Here is a 21672-nt window from a genome sequence, read left to right as displayed (position 1 = left end):
AACTGGGTCTGCTCATTCTTAGCAATGAAGATTACCAGTGTTAAGTATTTATGTCAAGCCTTTACAGGGATGGCCTGCAAGATCAGCCAGTCTGCAGTGCGCAGGTGTATTAAAGACAGATGCAAAATATACAAGAGGTGATACTCACACCACGTTCCCTTTGAAAGACAATTATTAGTAGGGCAGAGCATAAAACCTTTACATGATGATAGAGTTCCTAAGAAGACAATATAACAAATGGCACCCAATGTAAACAATCCACACACCGCCTCAATGACTTACATAAACAGAGAGAGCTTCTATTCAACAATTGGTGGCTGACCACAGAATCAGAATGCATATGAATGTCTGATATCCAGAAATCATGTCAAATTATGCAACTTTCCAATGCTCTATTTGAAGGCTAGACTGTTGAGATGTCCAATAAAAGAGCCGAATTAGCCTCTGTATACCAGGCTGCCAATTATACTGTGAAACTTCCAAACAACAAAAAATTACAACAAGATACAAGAACTGTGGAGCATGTAAAGCAAGCAATTCACTGCCTCGCCCATTCAGGTGTTGTGCTTCTCAGCCCAGCTATGGAGTTTAAATTATTCATGGCCTTTTGATAATTTCATCATAGCAAAGGAACAAGCCTGTGCAACACCCAGAGCATCCTCAGTAAAAGAGAAAGTTTCTTCTACCATCATATTTCTTTCATCTTCATTCAGTGTTTACCTTAGTCACAGCCTCCCTGTTGAGCCTGAGCCTATCCAGGTACTGCAACTTCATTATCTCCAGCTAATTGACTGTTGTAATAGATCCTCTCTTGGCCATCTTCCTCCTCTCCCTACTTGCACTGAGGTATCTGCCAATTGCCTGATTATCTGAAAACTGGGCCAGAAAATTCCTTTGTATTATTAACTTCTGTCGCTATGATGAAGATATTTTGAAATATTTGGCTACCATAACATCAATACTTCTAAATCTGATCTGAAGATAAATAAAACTCTTTTTATTGCTTTATTGCACAATTCTTCAAAAAAGGTTTTCATAATTGGTGTTCAACAAATTAAACTGGCCTTCTCAAGCACACCATTGGATATCATCAATTCTCAGAGCAGCACTGTATTAGTGGTCTTCCCAAGGGTAGGTCCTCTGTTCATTTCTTAATGCCTCGCGGTTTTGCACTTTCCTCCTCAGTTGTATGTAAAAGCCTCCCATTTTCAACTTCAATGAGCAATAGTAATTTGACTAGAGGAAAGAATACGAAAGGTGGTTTCCCTTTGCCTTCCTTGTTTAAACTTGCTTAAAGGACACACAGTCCTCTTCCCAAAGGATCCCCCATCTGTTAGCAGCCATTGTCCTTCGAGGTTCTTGCTCTTCAGTCACCACCTCTGAAAATTTGCTGGTTCTACCGCTGGCCATGGCTCTTAACCCTGATCACAGGATCCTTACCTGGGCCTGGGATGACCCGCAAACGGACAGGAGCGACCACGCCCCGAGGTTTCAAATGACCCTGCTACCCAGAGTATATACAATTAGAGCTTTGGTAATTTTGTCCAGTACAGTTGCACTGTTTACACAGGTCTACATTTTTTTCACTGAAGTGGACAGTCCTTTACTATGGCATTCTTTGTTCATGAGCACAGGGCACAGCAGCTTTACTGCACTTCAGTATTGCCTGCAACCTGCACAAACAATTTCAAAATGCAGCTGATTTCCACAGCATGCTCTGTGATCTCTTTCTGCAATTTTTCAGATTTCATTGGTGCTGAATATTTCAAATGTGTACTAGTTTTATCTATAATAGATTTTGTATGCATTATGCCTCTACAAAGTGTCTTGGGATATTTTTCAATTACATTAAATAGAAGCTACGCAAATGCAAGTTGTTATCGTTAAGTATACTTTGCAGTTTATTTTCTCAAGTTTTCAAGTGGAGTTGATTATAAATGGTGGGAGGAATGGAAGGGAAAGGAAGTGAACAAGGACAGTCTGGAAGAACAGATATCCAGCCTGCATGATTAAACGGCAATGCTATCAGAAGCAAATACTTGGTCAATTTGATTGATTTTGTTCCAGGCCAGTATTGTTTTCAGACAAAACCTCTTGATGCTAAACTTTGCCAATTACTTGTACTGTCTACCAAACGTCTTTAGTATCCAATTGCATTGTCTTGAGTTTCAGCAACTCTTTGCCTTGATATTGACAGAGGCATGCATTCCTTGCCAGGCACAACAGTCAAAGCCAAAGTCACTAATGTTCACTCTCAGATGCTTTGGAACAGCTTTGGCACTGAAATGAAGAAGGGTTTCAGTGGTCACTCAACTGCTCTCCATTACAGAGGTTGAAGAAAAAAAACTGAAAAATGACACTGAGAAAGTGAATGTGACTGAGAAAGTCATAGTAAGTCTGGTATGATGAGAAAGTGTTCATAACCTTTTAACAAATGATTTTCTGAACAATCCTGCATATGAATTTTGTCCACAATTGATTAATGTACTTTTTGCAAGAACAAAGCCCTCAGTGGTGCTCCTTATGTTTCCAGCATATACCCACCAACATTCTCAGCTTTTACTTCCATAAGAAGTAACATTCCAAGATAACTTTTTCTCTACTTGGGACAAATATGCTACTTTTATAACATCAACCTTCAGATGCAGAAAATTCCTTTGTATTTTTCATTGTTATCACTGCTATGGGATAGAATCAGACAGCTCCTTTCTTGGCTGAAAAGCTTAAAGCGAGGTGGTCATGACTCCAATCTTCTCCACAGTGCCTCCTGTCCTTAATGGGATGCAGTACTCTGTTGAATCTCATCTCCTCACTATATTATTTGATCATCCCCTCCTGTGTTTTTCAGTCTACTAGGTCACCTTGGTCTCTTTCAGCCTTATCCTTAGCTATTTTAGCACCATTGATGAAATCTGAGTACTGTCCATCTCTTCTCCATACGGGTGGTACTTTACACAAAGCTGTATTAAATCTCATCTTTCATTCTTCGGCCTACTTCATTATTTTGTACAACTAATGATGTAATTTCTGAGCTGCTTTCTCTGCTTCCACGGTCCCAGCTAGTTTGATATCATGTGCAAATCTGAGCATTTTGCATGGGGATCTGAATATCTCATACACATACTGTCAATAATTAGTGCTCCCAGCACCAAGCCCCTTCTACATCACTTAGTGATCTTCCCCTGCCACCCCCTCCTGCACCTCGCTTCCAAGACTTCCGACAAGTTTCTCTGTGTATTTGTCCTGAATCATCATGGTTTTGAGTTTAATTAATTGCATATCATGTGGACCTTATCGTCTTTTGGAAGGGTTAAGGTTCGGTTAGGGCTGTCATTTCCTCTAAGAGGAGGAGGAAGACTTGCACTTATGTAACATTTTTCACAACCACCGGTTGTCACAAAGTGTTTTGCAGCCAATGAAGTACTTTTTTGAGGTGCCATCGTTATTGTAACATCGGAAACGTGGCAGCTAATTTGCACAGAGCAAACTCCCACATATAGTGTTCTGATAATGACCAGATAATCTGTATTTGTAATGTTGATAGAGGGTGAACTATCGGCCAGGACATGGGAGACAACTCCCCTGTTCTACTTGGGAATTGTGCCATGAAGTTTTTAAATCCACCTGAGAAGGCAGGTAGGGCCTCATCTGAAAGACGGCACCTCCAACAGTTCAGTAGTCCCTCAGTACTGCACTGGAGTGTCAGCCTTGACTTTTTGTGTTCAAGCCCTGAAGTTGGACTTGTATCTAGAACCTTCGGACTCAGAGGTAAGAGTGCTACCAACTGAGCCACTGCTGACATACAAATAAAAGCATTGGCCCAGCAGGATCTTCCCCTGCTGAATAACTGCAGTTAACTTGATTATTGTTCTACAGATAATCCTCAAGGTCACTTTGACAATCAATTCCATTACGTTACGTGGAATGGAAATTAGAAAATACAGTTGCCTTTGTCTGTATGTTTCATCCTTTTGAACATGAGAACCACATTAGTTTAGTGACATTTACTTAAACCGCCACTCACAAATCATGATACTGGCAGATCAAAGGAGAGTTGTGCTGCTTGGGATGAAAGCCAGCTTGGCACTTTGAGAAATAAAAGTCACTGACCTCATCAATGCAATCACTAAACATTCTCATACCCGAGGAAAAAAAATATTGTGATCAGTAGCGTGGCTAAGGCTAATGCCTTCCCACTTTTGAACACTATTCCTATGGGACCCATCGAGCACTGTCCAATCCTATGTTGTGAACGGCCCCCCTGTCACAAGTGGGGCCATTTCCAGCATTACAAACAACCATTGCTTTTTTCCCCCACATGTTCCGATTGTGTATAAGCTGTTGGGAACAGCATTTTGTACACATAGAGGTGGTAGCCAAGGATCATAAACCACTTGGTGACAGTCAACAAGGATGCTAAGAGTAGACCAGTACTCTTAAGAGCTACCCATCCCTTCAAACAATGCTGGCACCTGGAGAGCCAGATAATGGTGATATCATAGCTCCTTCCTGGATGACAGCCACATATGTGCACAATGAGGATTCTGTGGTCAAATATCACCAGAGCGTTCACTAAATGAAAAATCTTTTGTTCATGAAGGTCATGAAATTAATGAGAAGAGTCTAATGCCCAGGGTAGCACCTGTGATTCTGTGAAAGAAAGCTTGTTCATCAGTGAACACTGGTTCCACCTGATTCCTACTCTCTACAGGAAAAGCATTAAAGGTGTTCTTCCCTTGAGAACACTGCAGTTGTCATTTACCTGATACGTATTTTTTGCTGTGAACTGACAGAAATCTAATAGGTTAGCTTGGAAGCGTGCATTATTCTCCTGAAGCTTTCATGCAGAAGAGGAACTTTTATTTCTGTAGCGTCTTTCATGACCTAGGATGTCCCAAAGTGCTTAGCAGCCAATGGAGTACCTCTGAAGTGTAGTCACTGTTGTACTTGTGTGAAATTTATGGTGTTGTATCCTTAACTTCTTCATGAAGACTTGTCCCCAATTCAGATGTTGCATGTAGTTCATTGCAAAGTGACTGGCACAAAATAATTCCAGGGTTTTTTGATAACTCAGCGGCAACCCACTTCCGTGACAGAGACAGAGCACCTCTGCCTTAAGGTACAGATCCTGGAACAGTCACTGGTGTGGCCAGAATGCCTCAGGGATCACTGCACCTACATTTAGTGAGTCGGACCCACATGAGCTTTATCCTCATCTCAATTATGCAGTATATTCTGAACTCCCAAAGAACTACCCAACACTTATCTCTCCGTAAGTACCAAAATCAAGACTAGCTAAGAAAAAAAAATCAGAGACAAAGAAAATGAAAAAAAAACATAGGCTAATTGACCAGCACCAACTAATGCAGGAAGTAAATTGCAAAGGGAAAATTAAAACTAAAAAAATTTCAGTCATGTAATTGCTTTAAGAGGCCTGCAGGTTCCTTTGGACTTCTCTTTTATGCATGTGAAGCTCAGATCATGAGCACAGCTTCAGTAGGGTTGCCAACTGTAATGAAATGCATTCCTGGAGGTTTTATCACATGACTTTCCCCCATGCCCTTGCCAATAGTCGGCCAACACATCCATTTTTGTGATGTACTGCCTTCCTGCAACAATTGGAAAGCAAAAAGGACTCATTACCTAGTTAACTGCCAGCCAAGCAGCCTTTTCTCCCGTTTTCAATATTTTTAAATCTGGTAAAGAGAAATGTTCAAAGAAAATGACGGAAAATAACATCTTTTTCAACGTCCCAATGATTTTTCTCCAGGGTTGCACACACCAGTATCCTGGAGATTGATCTTCAATTCCTGGAGACTCCAGACCAATCCTAGAGGGTTGGAAACCCTCAACCTCAGCCAAACTCAAAATTTGAAGCTTAAAATTGCACACTGGGATGTTAATATTTCAATGAAAATGCATTTGATCGTGGCATTATCTGCCCTCCATTTGCCGATTGAAAATGATGCAGTCCCACACTGGCAAATCTGCAGATCTAATTTTCCAACTCGTGACTACTGTGTTGCAAGGTCCCACCCACCAGTGGTGCGCTTTCAAACTTATCCTATAGCATTCACAAATGTAAAAGCAGTAATACAATTTAGCTTGGATTTTTTTGTAAAAGAGCGATCTCCACCGGCCAAACAGAAAGTCCGCTTACTTAATGATACCAGAGCTGCAGTCAGAACCATCCACATAATGTGAGCAAGCTCCAGGCATTGGAAATGTTCTCCTTAGGCATTCACCCATTCGGAGGTGAAAAATAGCTTCTTGAAGGCCTGCAGAACTCAAAGAGACACAAGATAGATCATCACTTCAGAGGAAGCTTGGAAACTTGTCAGTCTGAAAATGTCAGAAGATTGCTGCAAGACTCAAGGTCTTCCGCTTCGCTGATACTTACATAGAAGTGTTCCTGCAGGATTTTAAGAACACTAGAGAGGCAATGTTTGAGACAGACAGACTAGGAAGTAGTTCAGGTCAAGTGTACAGTGACACCCTGGGCAGTGACAACTAAAAAAGTCTCACATTCCCATTTAGTGCAGCAAGACATTGAATGGCTTTACAGGATGAAGCAAGGTTAGAAGAAAGAGCCACACCTTTGCCAATGGACTGTTTTAGCATGCTTGCCACTCATGAGCTCTATATACTGCACTATATTGAAGTGTTCAATATTTTACTGTCAAGTAAGTGCAGTGCCTTTCCAACCCCAGGTTCCACCAGGAGCAGAATAGGATATGGTTGGAAGAGTTCACATTGAGTTGGACTGCGTATGCTCAGCCAGTGGCTATTACGGGCATGAAGTTGAACCTGGAGAGGACAAAGGTATCAATAATGATTTCAGAACCAGTGGATTTGAGATCTGGATGGAGGTGTGCATTGTTTAAAAATTGGCAATGGATGATCTTCATGATAGGATGGATCTGAAGTTGGAATTTCAGCTGCGAACAAAGCAAGGAAGCAATGTCGAGCGCTGTTGGGTTGAGTCTGAGCAAGCAACGAGGGAGTGGGTTGAATCAGAGCCCAAACAGGGCTGTTTCTGGCAAGAATGAAAGGAAAGGCTTTCAGCTTCCCTATGTTTAGTTACAGGAAGTTTTGTCTGAAATATGACAATGTTGGGCAGGCAGTCAGATAGCACTACAACTGTCATGGGATCAAGAGTGGTAGCAGAGAGGTAATGCTAGTCATCAGCAGCATTGGTAGTAAAGCTGTCCCTGTAGTTACAGGTAATATAATGAGGAGCCACATATACATATTAAAAAGAGATAAGTTTGGAGCTTAGGGGTAGGTTATTTGGGCACCAGAGAAAATGAGAATCCAGAGATAGATCTTTGAAAGTTGATGCAAAAGTGGACAACAGTAAGAGACAGTGGTCTAAGTGAGCAGCCAAGAGAAATTAAAAGTCTAAAGGACACAGATATCACAGGGGGATGAGAGAGCTAACACGACAGACACCGATGATATCATTGGTGAGATGACTGCTAAATAAAATTGATTTTCTTCATGAGAAAATTAATCAGGAGGGAACAGAAAGGATATTACATTGGTTATTGTAATATTAGATAATATTACAGTCGCAAGACATTCTTGATGTTTGACTGGACTTTTTAAATGTATTATTTGGGGTCAGGTTACAGGTCAGGAGCAGAAGCAAGGTACAAAAGCAGTTAAGTCCAGGGAGACCAATCCCCAAATTGTCAGCAATCTAAGGGTTAACACCAGCACTTTAACAAGGAATAGCCTTCCCTATATAATTTAGTCTGGAGCATTAATTGAAGTCCAGCCTTCCTACATGCATCGTAGGTTTTTGTCTACTTCTTAATTATACTGATGAATGACAAAATCTAAATCAACACTCTCAGAATGACAGGTCTGTCGTTCAAAAGGAGACTGTTATTTTCATTGGCACGTGCAAATGAAATCCTGCTTAAACAGGTCTTTCAGTGTTACATGTCCTGCAGTACATTGATTGACAGGAACATTACATTGCTATTTTTACGGAGCTACACTGCCTTTGGTGTACAGACATAGCTGCTTACTGAAACATTTTAAAACCATTTCAGCCATGACTCATTTATAGCACTCCTGCTTCTGAATCAGAAGGTTGTGGGTTCAAGTCCCACTGCAGAGTAATGAGCAGAAAATCCAGGCTGACACTCGAGTGCAGCACCACTGTGGAAGGTGCCATCTTTTGGATGGGAGGCTAAACTGATGCCCCATCTGCCCTCTCAGATGGACATAAAAGATTCCACGGTGCTTTTTCAAAAAGGGACAGGGGAATTCTCCCCTGGTGTCCTGGCCAATATTCATCTCAGTCAATGTCGCAGAAACATATTCCATTGCTGTTTGTGGGACCTTGCTGTACGCAAATTGGCTGGTGCATTTCCCTAAATTGCAGCACTTTGAAATTACTTCATTGGCTGTAAAGTGCTTTGAGATGCCCTGGGATTGTGAAAAGTGCCGTATAACATGCCAAACCAGTAGGGTAACAGTCATATCAGTCAAGGATTAACTAATGAAGCGTATTAAGAATAGTATTCAAGAACCATTAGTTAATATGATCCAGCTTCCACTGGTGTGGTCACTGTACAAGCTACTCCTAATTGGGTAAGAGGCTACACGATTTAGAAAATGAAATTACCTTTTACTGACCTTTACAGTGAGTAATATTGAGTCCATTCATTGATTAAATTACTCAATAAAAACAAATAAACCTATTGAAGGAAGGCATGGCATATTTATTTCTTTAATTTTGCTCAATAACAAAACACATCACAACCTGAACATCCTAATCAAATGATGTGTCATGATTTTCTGTCACTGGAAATGAAAAATTTAAGATCATTAGCTTTCAAAATAAACTATGGCAGATCCACTCACTCCATTAGTGACTAATTGTACCTTTTAATGCAAAATCCATAATTGTTAGTTTGATACTTTTTCCACATATAAGCTGAGTATAGCTAAAGCCTATGTTGTGTCTTAAAAACAAACCCTTCATCCCAGAAAAGAAGTATGTTTAATTATCATTCAACGCAGAACAGACAAGATGCCAACATGTATGTTTTTGAAATGTGAGCTCACCATACTTTAACATATATTATAAAGATTATGTGGTTTAACATCTTAAAGTGGGAATATATGAATTTGAAAACTACATGGGGGGGGGTAGGTAGAGGGCACAGGTTGGCATGCAGTGTATGAAGGGCCATGGGGGTGGGTAAAGAGGCATGAGTTGGCATGGATGGGGTGTGGGGAGTGTGTTGGGGGTGAGGAGATGAGAGCTAGAGGGCCTTACTGTTTTTGTTGTAACTGGGAGGAAGTCTCAGAGCACCGAGGCAGGCCTTTCAAACAGCCCGCCACTCCACTCAGCAGCGCGTGCGTTTGCCTCCGTACTGTTTCCTGGATAGGTGGGTCCGACTTCAGTTAGCACCTACTAATTTCCCAAAATTTGGAAATTCCCTGATTCTGCGCATCCAACCCGGAAGCAAAAGTTCTGGCCAAGGTGTTCAAATTGAAAACACACAAACATGCGAATTAGGGGCAGGAGTGGGCCATTCAGCCCCTCGAGCCTGCTCCACCATTCAATAAAATCATGGTTGATCTGATTGTGGCCTCAGCTACCACATTCCTGCCTACCCCCGATAAGCAAAGGGGCGAAAGGTTATCTAGAAAAAGAGAGATTTACTGAGGTAGACCAAGGGAATCTATTTGCTCTCGAGGGGGAATACAGAACAAAAGAGTGCATCTTAAAAAGAAACCTAAAATGGAGTTCAATCATTTAGTGGGGGGGCAATCAGGAAGCCATTTTTCACACAAAGGGTCCTGGAAATCTGGAACTCTCCCTCAAAAAGCTGCGAATGCTCAGTCAATTGAAATTTTCACCCCTGAGGTGAATGGATCTTTGATCGGTAAGGGTCATCCAGGGATGTGGATTTCAGGTGAATACATAGAGCTGAGGTACAGATCAGCTGAGTGAAGACTGAGACAGGTTTGAGGGACTGAATGACCGACTCCCATTGCTATCTCCTTATATTCTGAAGGAATGTAAAAAGGGGCCACAGCTGGTCTTCATTTACCTGGATTACCAGTCTCACTCCATGAAGATCCAGGGACCACTTTACAACAAAGTAAATTCCTTTTCATATTTCAGTCCAGTCTGATAAAGGTGGGCTGTGGTTTCCCTATCTCTGAGAGTAGAAGCGGAGCTTGAAGATCTGGTACACTGTGCTTAGAACCCCAGTTGAAGAGTGGAACTTACAAAGCTCTGCTTACTTGCTTCCAATTGCAGCCGCTTCTGATCTTGCTTTTAGTGAACAATCAGTGGCTATACCTACACCAAAAGCATTCCCAATACCTTTGGTGCTTAGGGGCAAAATCTTCTTCATCCCAACTGAATGTTATTTTTTTTAAAAAAAAACTCTAATCTGTTTACACAATTTAATTCCACCATCAACCACGCTTGCACACTCAGCATGTTTCAAAGTTAAAGAGAGGAGAAATTTCTCTACCTCCTTTTACCTGACACAACCTTTGCAAAATACATCACAGCTAAATGTTCTTCTTGCACCCCAGATAGCAAGCTGAATAAATCAGCAATCCCACAAGCTGAAACGAAACAATTGCATCAAGGCTATCAATCTGTTCGCTACACCAAAAACCTGACATCTGTACATCATTTCCCTGTATTTATAGCCAGTGGCAGAAAGCAGACTCCAGTCTGCATACAAGATGTGTGGTTTCATATAACATTACTTACAACAGGCAGACAATAATCTTGTTTATTGTCTCAGAAGTTCTTGCACAAAACATGTACTACATACATCAGTAAAAAAACCTACTCATTGCCAATATTTTTACAATAAAGGCCAACAGTCTAATGTAGCCACTCCTCATAAAATGCAACAATTGTTATTTACGTTCTGGAACGGCAATGTACTCACATTACTTTCTGGTTTAGAAGAGGAGTCTAAGTACATCTGTGGTGCAGCTGCCTAAAGGCATACTGATACACAAAACATTACCCATCTTGGTTTAATTTAAAAATGATATTGAGTGGTGCTTCTTTTTTTAAAATGTATTAGGATACAAAGTTGAGATTCATAATATCGGCGCCATGAACACTATTTTTCAAACAGAACATTTTTTCGTGTCAAAAACGCAAACGTGTCATAATTTGATAATTGCACCAACAACTGTCGCACTATTAACAAAAGCAGAGGGATTCTATTCCTTTGTAACAATGTCCCATGTGCTGTGACCAGCAGTCCCCAGACAAAAGAACTATGAGCATCTGAGCTTAGTACCTCATCGCCCACACAGTGCAAGGTCCAACATCTCAGGAATCGGTGGTGACATATGATGGAATCCTCCTCGGGTACTTTGTCAGCAGAACCCCTATGTCACAGAGTGAGGTTATAATATTACAAAATCACATCTTCAGCAAGGATCCTTACTGCCACGAGTGCTCAAAAGGTGTTCAGATGCTTACTCCCCAGGCTGTTCTGCCCATTAAAGGTAATTGTTAAAAAATCATGGGAAGTCGCTACCGAAATGCCTTACATTGCAAGCAGGGAAGGTTATCCAAGCCAGGAGTGTGAATTTGTAAATTTACTGCCATGGCCCATCAGTTAGAGGTCGATGATGGGTGACTATCTGAAGAGTAGCTTGAGTGGTTGATATCTCAGGGGCATGTGAACACACAGCTGTAGGGATGGATGCTGCCATTGACCTCAGGCTCCTGAAAGGTACATTTCATTGGAAAGTCAATAAACAGCTTGAATTTTTGAAGGTAAGGATTGACAATTGCGAAGAAACTAACAGATAGGCCTGTAATTTCAGATCTCATATAATTTGTAACTGAATTCTGTTACTGTTGGGAAAACCAATTCTGCATGGAAGTTGAAACACTTGTATAATGGCTATCTTGGCAGCCTTCTGAGATAAGCTTAAAATTAGCCTATCAACTCAATGTGGATGGAAGTTGCTTCCTCCAACGAAAAGCATTTTGTGAAATCTGGGAACAAAGTGCTTCCAAAAGTATGTATCCTACATTGGTAGTTCTTTCTGTAGCCATGGAAACCCCAGTACTCGTGGCAATTTCGCCTTCCGGTAACCTGAACAATACACAATGTAGAAACCTAAGGCTCTTGGCCAGTGTGTCAGGATAATTTTCTGAGCTCATGCTGATGGTATGGAGTCTCACGCAAATAAATGGGAGCTTACAGTTGGATTATTGTAAATTTATTTATAGTCCAAAATCTAGTTGTATCTATGATCAGTTTCAGTACCTCATCACACTTTGGATGCATGTACCTACATCCAAGCGTGTGGTAACAGTTATGATGGAAGCCTCCTGGCATATTACAGCACAGGAGGAGGCCATTTGGCCCATCATGCCCATGCCAGCTCTCTGCAAGAGCAACTCACTTAGTCCCACTCTTCCCATAGCCCTGAAATGCTTTTCTCTTTAAATAATGATCCCTTTCATGCTAGCTGCATATCAACTATCACATCAAAACACAAATGGTAATGTTACAAACTCATGCTTCCCACATGGGAGTTTCTATTCCTAGAGTGAATAAATGCACGCTCATGTTGGGGAAATCATGGATGCACTTCTATTGATTACCTATGCACTGTGCCAATGATTTCCTCACTTGAGTGTAAGGGTCCTCTAAACTTTAAGTCTGTACATAGATATATACATAGATATATATATGTACATAAACACACACAATTAAACAATTCTGTATATAGAAGTTACAACATGAAAACAGATCCATTCACCCAACCAGTCTGTGCTTAACTCCACGGGACCACTCTTCATCACATTACCTACTCTTTTCCCGTATCCTCCCTTTTTCCTTCTTCCAATCTAATCTTGATGTTAACAGTTTTTGTGTCAACGTGACTCTAGCAGCATTGTGTACGGCACAGTGATCATTTTCAATTTTCCACGGAGGAAGATTTTCAAACTTTTTAATGCCATAATTTCTCTGCAACTTCATGTCTTTCTAGGGGTAACAAAGAAATAGGGCCACCTGTGACCTACAAATGAAGCAGTGTACGCAGTTCCATAATGTAATTTTCTGTCAGGGTTGTAATCACCAAGATTTTGGGCTGTACATTTTTTTTATTCTTTCATGTGAGCATCACTGGCTAGGCCAGCATTTGCTGCCCACCCCTGTTTGCCCTTGAGAAGGTGGTGGTTAGCTACCGTCTTGAACCACTGCAGTCTGTGATGCGGGTACTATTAGGACTTCTCCGTAGCTTGGTACAACTGGTAAGGGTGGCAGATTTCCTCCCCTAAATGATGATAGTTTCATGGCACCATTACTGACCCTAGCTTGCAATCCCAAATATTTATTCATTCATTGAATTCAAATTCCACCAGCTGCTGTGGTGGGATTTGAACCCATGTCCCCAGGGCATCCTCTACAGTAACTGGCCACTTAAGGGCCTCAATAAGCCCAAAGGGTGTGCAGGCCACCCGATTCCTCCACCACCCCCATAAAGTTTGAGACAGGTCAGGCCACATGCTGCATTTTATAAGCCCCCCACCCCCTTCAAAACTGCTGGCGGGAGAGTGTAAAATCTGGCTCCATATACCTGACTAATCTCATAGATGAACCCTTACTTGTCTATGTTTCAGGGGGTATTTTCACTTGCCTTGATATCTAGAAGCAATTTATAACATGGTCATTTTATAGTATAGAGCTTGAGTATTGCTGAAAGAAGAGACATGTATAAGCAATCAGGATACTTCACAAGAATACCAATATAAGGAGAAAACAACAATTTATACTGTATGTGAAGAGAGTGCCGATTGGTTGGTAAGTGGCATTGCCATGGAGAATGAACCAGTGATGGTAATTGACAGTTAACTGCCAAGCATTGTTTGAAATTTAAACCAGGTAGCCCCAGTCAGGGTCACACTGCCTGGCTTAAATTTCAAACAATGCTTGGCAGTGAAGCATCAGTCACCATCACTGGTTCATTCTCCATAACAACGCCGCTTGCCAACCAATCAGCACTCTCTTCACACACAGTATGAATTGTTGTTTTCCCCTTATACTGGTACTCTTGCAAAGTGTCCTGATGAGTGCAAGACGAAAAGCTTAAATATGTCTCTTTTTTCAGCAATACTAAGCCAAGTCTCAACTAACATTAAATTCTCACCAACTACAGAAGTACCCGACTTGTTTCACATGGATTTATTTCAAAGACAATGGAAAGCCTTTTGCTTCATTAAAATTCCATGACAAGTTCAATGATCAATGCAGAATAGGATAACGAACCCTCAGAAAAATACAACCTGAATCAAGCAACATCACGACGATGTTAGGTTTGATTTTTTTTTTAATTAGGCACCTATCTGAACACCATGTTTGTATTTGAATTGAGTGACCTGGCTTCTCCCTGAGGTGAACTGCCATTTGATCAACACATCATCAGAACATTGCATTAAGCTAAGTCAGGTCGGGATTTCTCTAAATGCAGCTAGATTTAATCCCCTACGCACAATGACAGAATTAAATTAATCTCAGGCTAAATCTTGAACAAAAATATTTCATTCTGTCGCAACAGGAATACCACTGAATACTTATTGCATTCTGATCAAAAATTTGGAATGCAATTTAATCTAGCAATACTATGTTTTCACGTTGATTAAAAGTAAGCTTTGAAAAAATGCACAGCTTGCGATATTTTTTTTAAACTGGATGCATTTTGTCTTTTATTTTAAAGCGGGCTTGCTAAATCTGAATGTGGCAAGATTAATCAGTTCAGCTACATGTGGCTTCTTTCTCTCAATTTAAATGTTTTCATTTTGAAGGGAAAACGATAAAGAAACATGAAAGAACAATGCAAATACAAATTTGCTTCAGATGGATTATACACACAACATGCAACATGATGTCAACACCAATAATATCAGTGTCAAAGGAAGAGGTTTTTAAAAAAAAAATCTGGAATAGCTGCACTCGGCATTTGATTTCTCATTTACGTTTGTTGCTACATATTTTTCCATCACTCTATGCGGCATAACGGAGCAAAATATTTCCGAAAATACACCAGAAAATATGAAATATCTGAATCACGATGGCAAAACTGTGGGCCCTCCAGTCCAGTTTCAAGCGAGATAACATGAGTAAAGAGTCTCTTGAAATTATTTGTTTGGTTAGAATTCCGTGCTGCCAAAGATGAGGGGTTTCAATGCTTGGGCTCCAAGACACATGCTCCACTTTTAACATCGTAATGACTACGTCAAACATTCCCAGGTCATGGGCCATCCACATTGTAAACTGGGTTTCATATTTCTCAATATTTATCTCTACAGCTTCTCAGATGAAACGGGCCACAGACATACAATTTTGTGTTGTAGCCTTTGAACACGTCAGTCCAACCTGGTGCTGTCCTTCAGGTGAGACATTAAGCCGAGGCCCCATCTGCCCTCTCAGGTGAATGTAAAAGATCCAATGGCAGTATTCGAAAAACAGCAGGGGAGTTCTCGCTGGTGTCCTGGTCAGTTTTTATCCCTCAGCCAACATCATGAAAAACAGGTGATGTGGTCATTATCATACTACTGACTGCAGGACCTTGCAAATTGGTTGCTGTATTTCCCACAACAGTGATTATACTTCAAAAGTATTTCATTGGTTGTAAAGTGATTTTGGGATGCCTTGAGGTCATGAACAATGCTACATATCCCAATTGCTTTCTTTTTAAAAGGAATAAGGGTTTCAGATGAAATTTCAGTTTAAATCAGGTTTCGTCCCTCTATGCTATTGCTTTTACATCCAATTGAGGTGCTGGTTCTGTAATCTTCAATGCCCTTCCTAAAAAAAACACTATTTAGATTGTATTTCTGAAAAACAAAAAATCTGTTCCTTTTTTTGATTCCATTTTGTTTTCAGAAATGATTTGCCTGAAAGACAATAAGAACTTCAAAAGGCATATGTTCCCGTAAGGAGTTAGTAAACTAAGGTTGTAAATACTGGACTAAACTGTGGTGTGAAATTTTCAACCACAAGCCATTTACCTGAGGCATCGGCTCACAAAAATATATCAGAAAAGAGCAACCATTTTTGTTTCACGCACCGAGATCAGCAGCCAAACGGCATTCGTGTATTCTTCATCTTTTCCTGCTTTACTGTTTAGTTACAGCACAGAAAGAGGCCATTCGACCCGTTGCGTCTGCATTGGCCGAAAATAAAAAAATTTTAAAAACTAGCCGCTCATTCTAACCCCACCTTCCAGCACCTGGTCCCGTAGCCTTGCAGGTTACAGCACTTTAGGAGCTGATCCAGGTGCCTTTTGAAGGAGTTGAGGGTTTCTGTCTCCACCACCAAACCAGGCAGCGAATTCCAGACACCCATCACCCTCTGGGTGAAGAAGTTTTCCCTCATGTTTCTTGGTCTCCATTCTCACTATTTGTTGTTGACAACACAAGCGGCCTGGTGGTTGGATTTATTGTCTTAGGTCATTGGGAAATGAGAGAAAGCCAGTGACATCTAGAAAGCCAGGACGCTCTCACGATTCACGGACATAACAAAAGCTTCTTCTCGAGCTAAAAAAGGAATTTGTTTTATGACCTTGTTTTCATTATTGCTATGGGATAGACAGATCTCCACGATGACCTCTTGATTTCTCTTGTTCTCCAATGATGAGGGGTAGGAATTATCAATCGGAGTTCTTGTTCCTCCACTTTAAGAAGAACATGTTCCACATGGTGCCTACAAAGAATCTCAAGCAACCTTATGTGTCAGCAACATCTTGGTTGGTAGAACTCTCAACTCAGAGTCAAAAGGTTGTGGATTCAAGTGCCAGTCCAGATACTTGAGCACACCCATCCAGGTTAACACTTCAGTGCAGTACTGAGGAAGGGCTACACTGTTGGAGGTGCCACCTTTCTGATAAGGCTTTAAAGTGAGATCCCATCTACCCTTGAGGATGGGATGCAAGACATCCTATGATACTATTTAGAAGAAGGGCAGGTGAGTTCTCCCAGTTCTCTTTTTCAATATTTGTTCCTCAACCAACATCACTAAAACAGATCACCATATTGGCATTTGTGGCACTTTCCTGTGAGCAAATTGGCTGCCATGTTTCCTACATTTCAACAGTGACTACCCTTCAAAAACTTATTTTTGGCTATAAAACACTTTGGGACAAACTAAGTTCATGCAAGGCATTACGTAAATGCAAGTCTTTTTTTAAATATAAATCGCTGTGATGATTAAACTAAGCTTTCTTTCGAGAGTTAAAAAAAAAGCTATTTCATGTTCAGTTTCTATCTTTTCAGTGGATGCCTGAAACATGCACTTTAACATCCAAACTGTGGGCCAGTCAATGAAGAGGAACACTCAATAATTCTCATTCAGTTGTGAAACGCGAATAGGAGGCATTTAAGCAGCTGAAATAGCACTGTGTAAGGAAAGTCAGCTGTTAACTGACTAATGCTACTGTGAAATGTAGCACACCAGGGTTAGAAGAGTGGAATTTACAGGGTGGGTACTGGAGGTCTGTTGAGAAACATGCATGGAGTAGACAGCTCCCCAAAGTGCCTGGTGCAGCACACAGGGGAGGTAATGGCATAAAGTGTGAATCCTGTCTCCTGCACCTGCAGGAGTTGGAAAGACATCAAGAAGATGTCAGAGTTCAAGAATTCTGCTCTCCAAGATAAACACCTCCCTGAGTACCCATGTAAAAAGTGGTCTTCTCAGCAAACAGTTTAATCCTTTAAAGTCAGGAAATAATGAGCAGAAAGAGTGGGTTAGCTATCCCGGCTATTTAGCAAAATTAGCTGGCAGCATGGATACAAAATTGGCTAAGGGACAGAAAGCAGAGACTGGTGCGAAACAATTACTTCTCAGACTGGAGCGAAGCATACAGCGGAGTTCCCCGGGGTCAACACTAGGAATACTGCTCTCTTTGATCTGTATTAATGACCCAGACTTGGGTATACAGGGCAAAATTTTAAAGTTCACAGATAATACAATACTCGGAAACACAGTAAGCAATGAGGCAGCTGGTAACAGATTCAGGAAAACATGGGCAGACTGGTGAAATCAGCAGACAGGTGTTAGATTATGCTTAACAAAAATAATTGTGAAGTAGTACATTTTAGTCGGAAGAATGAGGAGAGGCAATATAAGCTAAATGATACAATTTTACATGAGGCACAGGTACAGAGTGACCTGGGAGTTCTCATGCATAAATCCTGTAAGGTGGCAGGACAAGTTGAACGGGCTGATAAAAAGAAACACATCTGAGATCCTTGACTTTATTAATAGAGGAATAGAAGCAAGGACCTTATGGTAAACCTTTATAAAGCACTGGTTAGGCTTCAGCTGGGGAAGTGTATTCATGTCTGGGCACCACATTTTAGGAAGGATGCCAAGGCCTTGAATAGGGTGCAGAGGAGATTTGCTATGATGGTGCCAGGCCTGAGGGACACCAGTTACGTGGAGAGATAGAGATCGGGGCTGTTAACCTGCCTTCTCTGTTCTAAGGAGAAGGGGAAATTTGATAGAGATGTTCAAAATCATGAATGGTTGTGTTAAGAGGGAAAAAGGAGAAACTGTTTCCAGGAGCAGGAAGGCTGGTTACCAGAGGACACAGATTTAAAGGTGAATGGCAAAAGTCCAAAGGTGACACAAAGGGTGGTATTTAATGGAGGTGACAGGAGTCTCGCCCACTGGCTGGAGAGCCAATGAGAGCCCCGTGTCGCCTCTTATTGGGAAGGCCCAATGAAATGAGTGCTAATTAATTGGGTAGCAGTACACCTTTCCCGGGATCAAGGATCCAGGGGATGAGAGTCCCATCCACCAGGCCAGTAGCAACCAAAAAGAGGGCAGCAGCTCTTTGTTGCTCAGCAGAGCTACTGGGAGTGTTGGCAGCTGCCGGCAGTGACCCACCTGAGGCCCAAGGTTGCCAAGGGATACAGGCCACAGGTGAGTGATGGTGAGATGGGGGTCACAGGGCAAGGGGTGGCTCTCGGCAGGTCACCTCTTCCCGGTGATGGGTCTCTCGATCAGGAGTGCCTGACAACAAGGGGCATCCCCTCCATCCCCGCCCTGGAAGATGGCGAGTAACCCTGGCAGGGTTTGGTTACTGGGGTTGCTTGCAGACTTCAAGTGGCAACTGCCCTGCCCATGGCTGGGGACCATTCCTGCCACTTGACCACCCCGGCCACCATCACCCTCCTCCCCCGCAACCCGCCACAGGCCTGCAAGCAAGGGTTCGGTTGTCGGGTTTCTAGCTTGGCAACTGAATATTAGCAGCAGCGGGATGAGGCCCTTAAGTGGGTATTCATTTCCCACTTAAGGACATCAATTGGAGGCAGGGTAGGAAGGCCATCCAGAAGCCTCCTGCCCCAGACTTAATTGGGACAGAAGCAGGAATACGGCATGATCCCCCTGTCACCATCCTGCCTGGTTAAATACCCACCCCATCCATCAAACTCAGGGGAGGGCATTAAATTCCACTCAAGAAAACATACTTCTTTGTGGTGGAAGTAAATTCAACAACAACATTCAAAAAATACAGGGCTGTGAGAAAAGAGTAGTGAGCGGGACAAATTAGACGGTCCTATCAAAAAGCTAACACAAGCACGATGGGCTACTTTTGTGCTGCATCATTTTCTGGTTCTAAATGCAGTACTTGCAAGGAAGCAGAGCATGGAATGTTGCTCAGAAACATTTACTAGCAGGAAGCTTACACAGCAATAAAAACAGAAAACGGTGGAAATACTCAGTAGGTCAGGCAGCACCTGAGGAGAGAGAAAAACAGAACTAACGGCCTGGATTTTCATTCAGTCGGGTTGACTTGGGAGCCCTTTAAAAAATGGTAGGCAGGTCCCGATTGTGAGATTCCTGACCCTGTTCCCAGGATCTCTAATTTTGTGGTGTTCTTTTAAAGGATGCAGGCTGGTTCCTGTCAGGAACTCGCATCCGGCACTCCCGATCTGGTCAACTACGTTGCGGGGATAGGTATCTCCTACTCCTCCACAATTTTCACAGAGTCGGGCCAGCTTTTTAGAGAGTTGTAGTTCACAGCCCCTTAGGAGAAGTCATGAACCCTGGTCTGCATGAGGGTACCTTTTATAAGGTAAGTTCAAAAATTTTCTAAAACCAATGAACACCACTGTGTATAGTGGGATGTATTAAAAAAAAACCTTTGAAAAAAGTAATTCATTGACTCAACCAATACTTCTCTTATGCTTGGAAGTAAATCTTGACCAAGCTAATAAAAGTGTCAATCATCCAAGCCCTTTGAAGTTCCAAAACCACAAAACCCAAACCCTTGAAACCAATTACCTTGTGTCAACAAACATTGTGAAATTGGCTGCAGAGAGCCTGAGCTGTCAATCAAACAATGTTTCCTCTGGGGAACAGGTGTTCTGGTATTTTAATAGCTGTCTGGACTCTCAGCCAAGCCTCATTATGTATGTTTTTCTTAGTCAAGTGTGGTTAGTGCAAACACTCCTCATCAATGCAACAGCATGTATGTTGTTGGAACCACTGGTGTCAACATCTCATACAGGTATCTATAAATTGCAGTTGGACCTGGATTGTCATCACACTACTGCGCTTAATTAGAACTCCAACAGTGAGGTCATCCACGGCTGCTATGATCAGAAAGTTTGGGAGACCATGGTCACCCATGCCACTTGGCATGGCATTTAGAAAGCAAACATGATCTAGTGAAGAAACTCATGCAATGGAAATACAGGTTAGGAATTCAGATATGGATACTCCACTCAAATTCCTGAGATATACTCCCATACTGGGAAACTCCATACTGGAAATGCCAATTTATAAAATGGATTCATACTGTTGTCCTATTGTTGTCACATATGCAACAGTAGCTTCACATGGAATATACTGCAATGAAAGTAGTGCTGAAACATGAATGTGGGAGGACAAAGTTTTGATGAAGATGATGAATTATTGATTTGTGGGGTTTGTATAGCCATGGAACCCAAGTTATCCATTGCTGATAAGATTGATTCACAACCGATATTTCTGCTACATAGTAGCACAGCTACACATATCAGAAGAGATAGACGGTGAGGCTGAAGGTAGCAAAGCAGTAAGTCACATTGGGCATGAGAGAAGTAAATGGTGGTGTTTGTAAAAGCCCATTTTACTCTACTGCAGCACCCGGAAATTCAGCACTATCATGCCCCACTTAAAACAGAGTTTTACACGAATTATTGGGACCAGATATGTAATAATTTGCAACTGTACAGTTTGGAGAAGAAAGAGAGGAACCCAGTAACCAGATCCATACAGAATGATAGGTTCTCTCTACTGCCAACTGCAACAGCACGCATGGGAGTATGTTTCTGACAGCTGCTGTACTGTCCTCCATGGCATATGCCTCTTTGATACAGGAATGTTTGAGCCATCAAAATCTCAACAGGCTGTCAATATTGCTCTGCAAAATCTGGAATTATTTGAGGACTTGTGTTAGAAAATGCCACGAGAAGCTGAATTGTGGGATTTACGAATGCACTTCGCAATATTAAGAAATAATGCAGTTCTGGCATTCACTGAAAGGCACCTTGAATCAATATCCAGCGCACTCGGTCCTCTTGATTCATAGTTCAGCAGCTAATTCCTCCTGTCACTTTTATCACTATGCTCTGTTATGGCTTTGGTATCCTGC

At 41.7% G+C, this 21672-nt stretch overlaps 1 protein-coding gene across 2 annotated transcripts in view; it reads right to left on the bottom strand.

Moving 5' to 3' along the window:
• adamtsl3 (ADAMTS-like 3) overlaps positions 1-21672 on the bottom strand; it is a 601993-nt gene that overhangs the window by 414135 nt on the left and 166186 nt on the right. The window lies entirely within an intron of this gene.

This window comes from Cetorhinus maximus, chromosome 26, assembly GCF_964194155.1.
Source record: "Cetorhinus maximus chromosome 26, sCetMax3.hap1.1, whole genome shotgun sequence".
Lineage (NCBI taxonomy): Eukaryota > Metazoa > Chordata > Chondrichthyes > Lamniformes > Cetorhinidae > Cetorhinus > Cetorhinus maximus.
The sequence above is the reverse complement of the archived record's forward strand: the minus strand, read 5'-3'. Positions and strand labels throughout refer to the sequence as shown.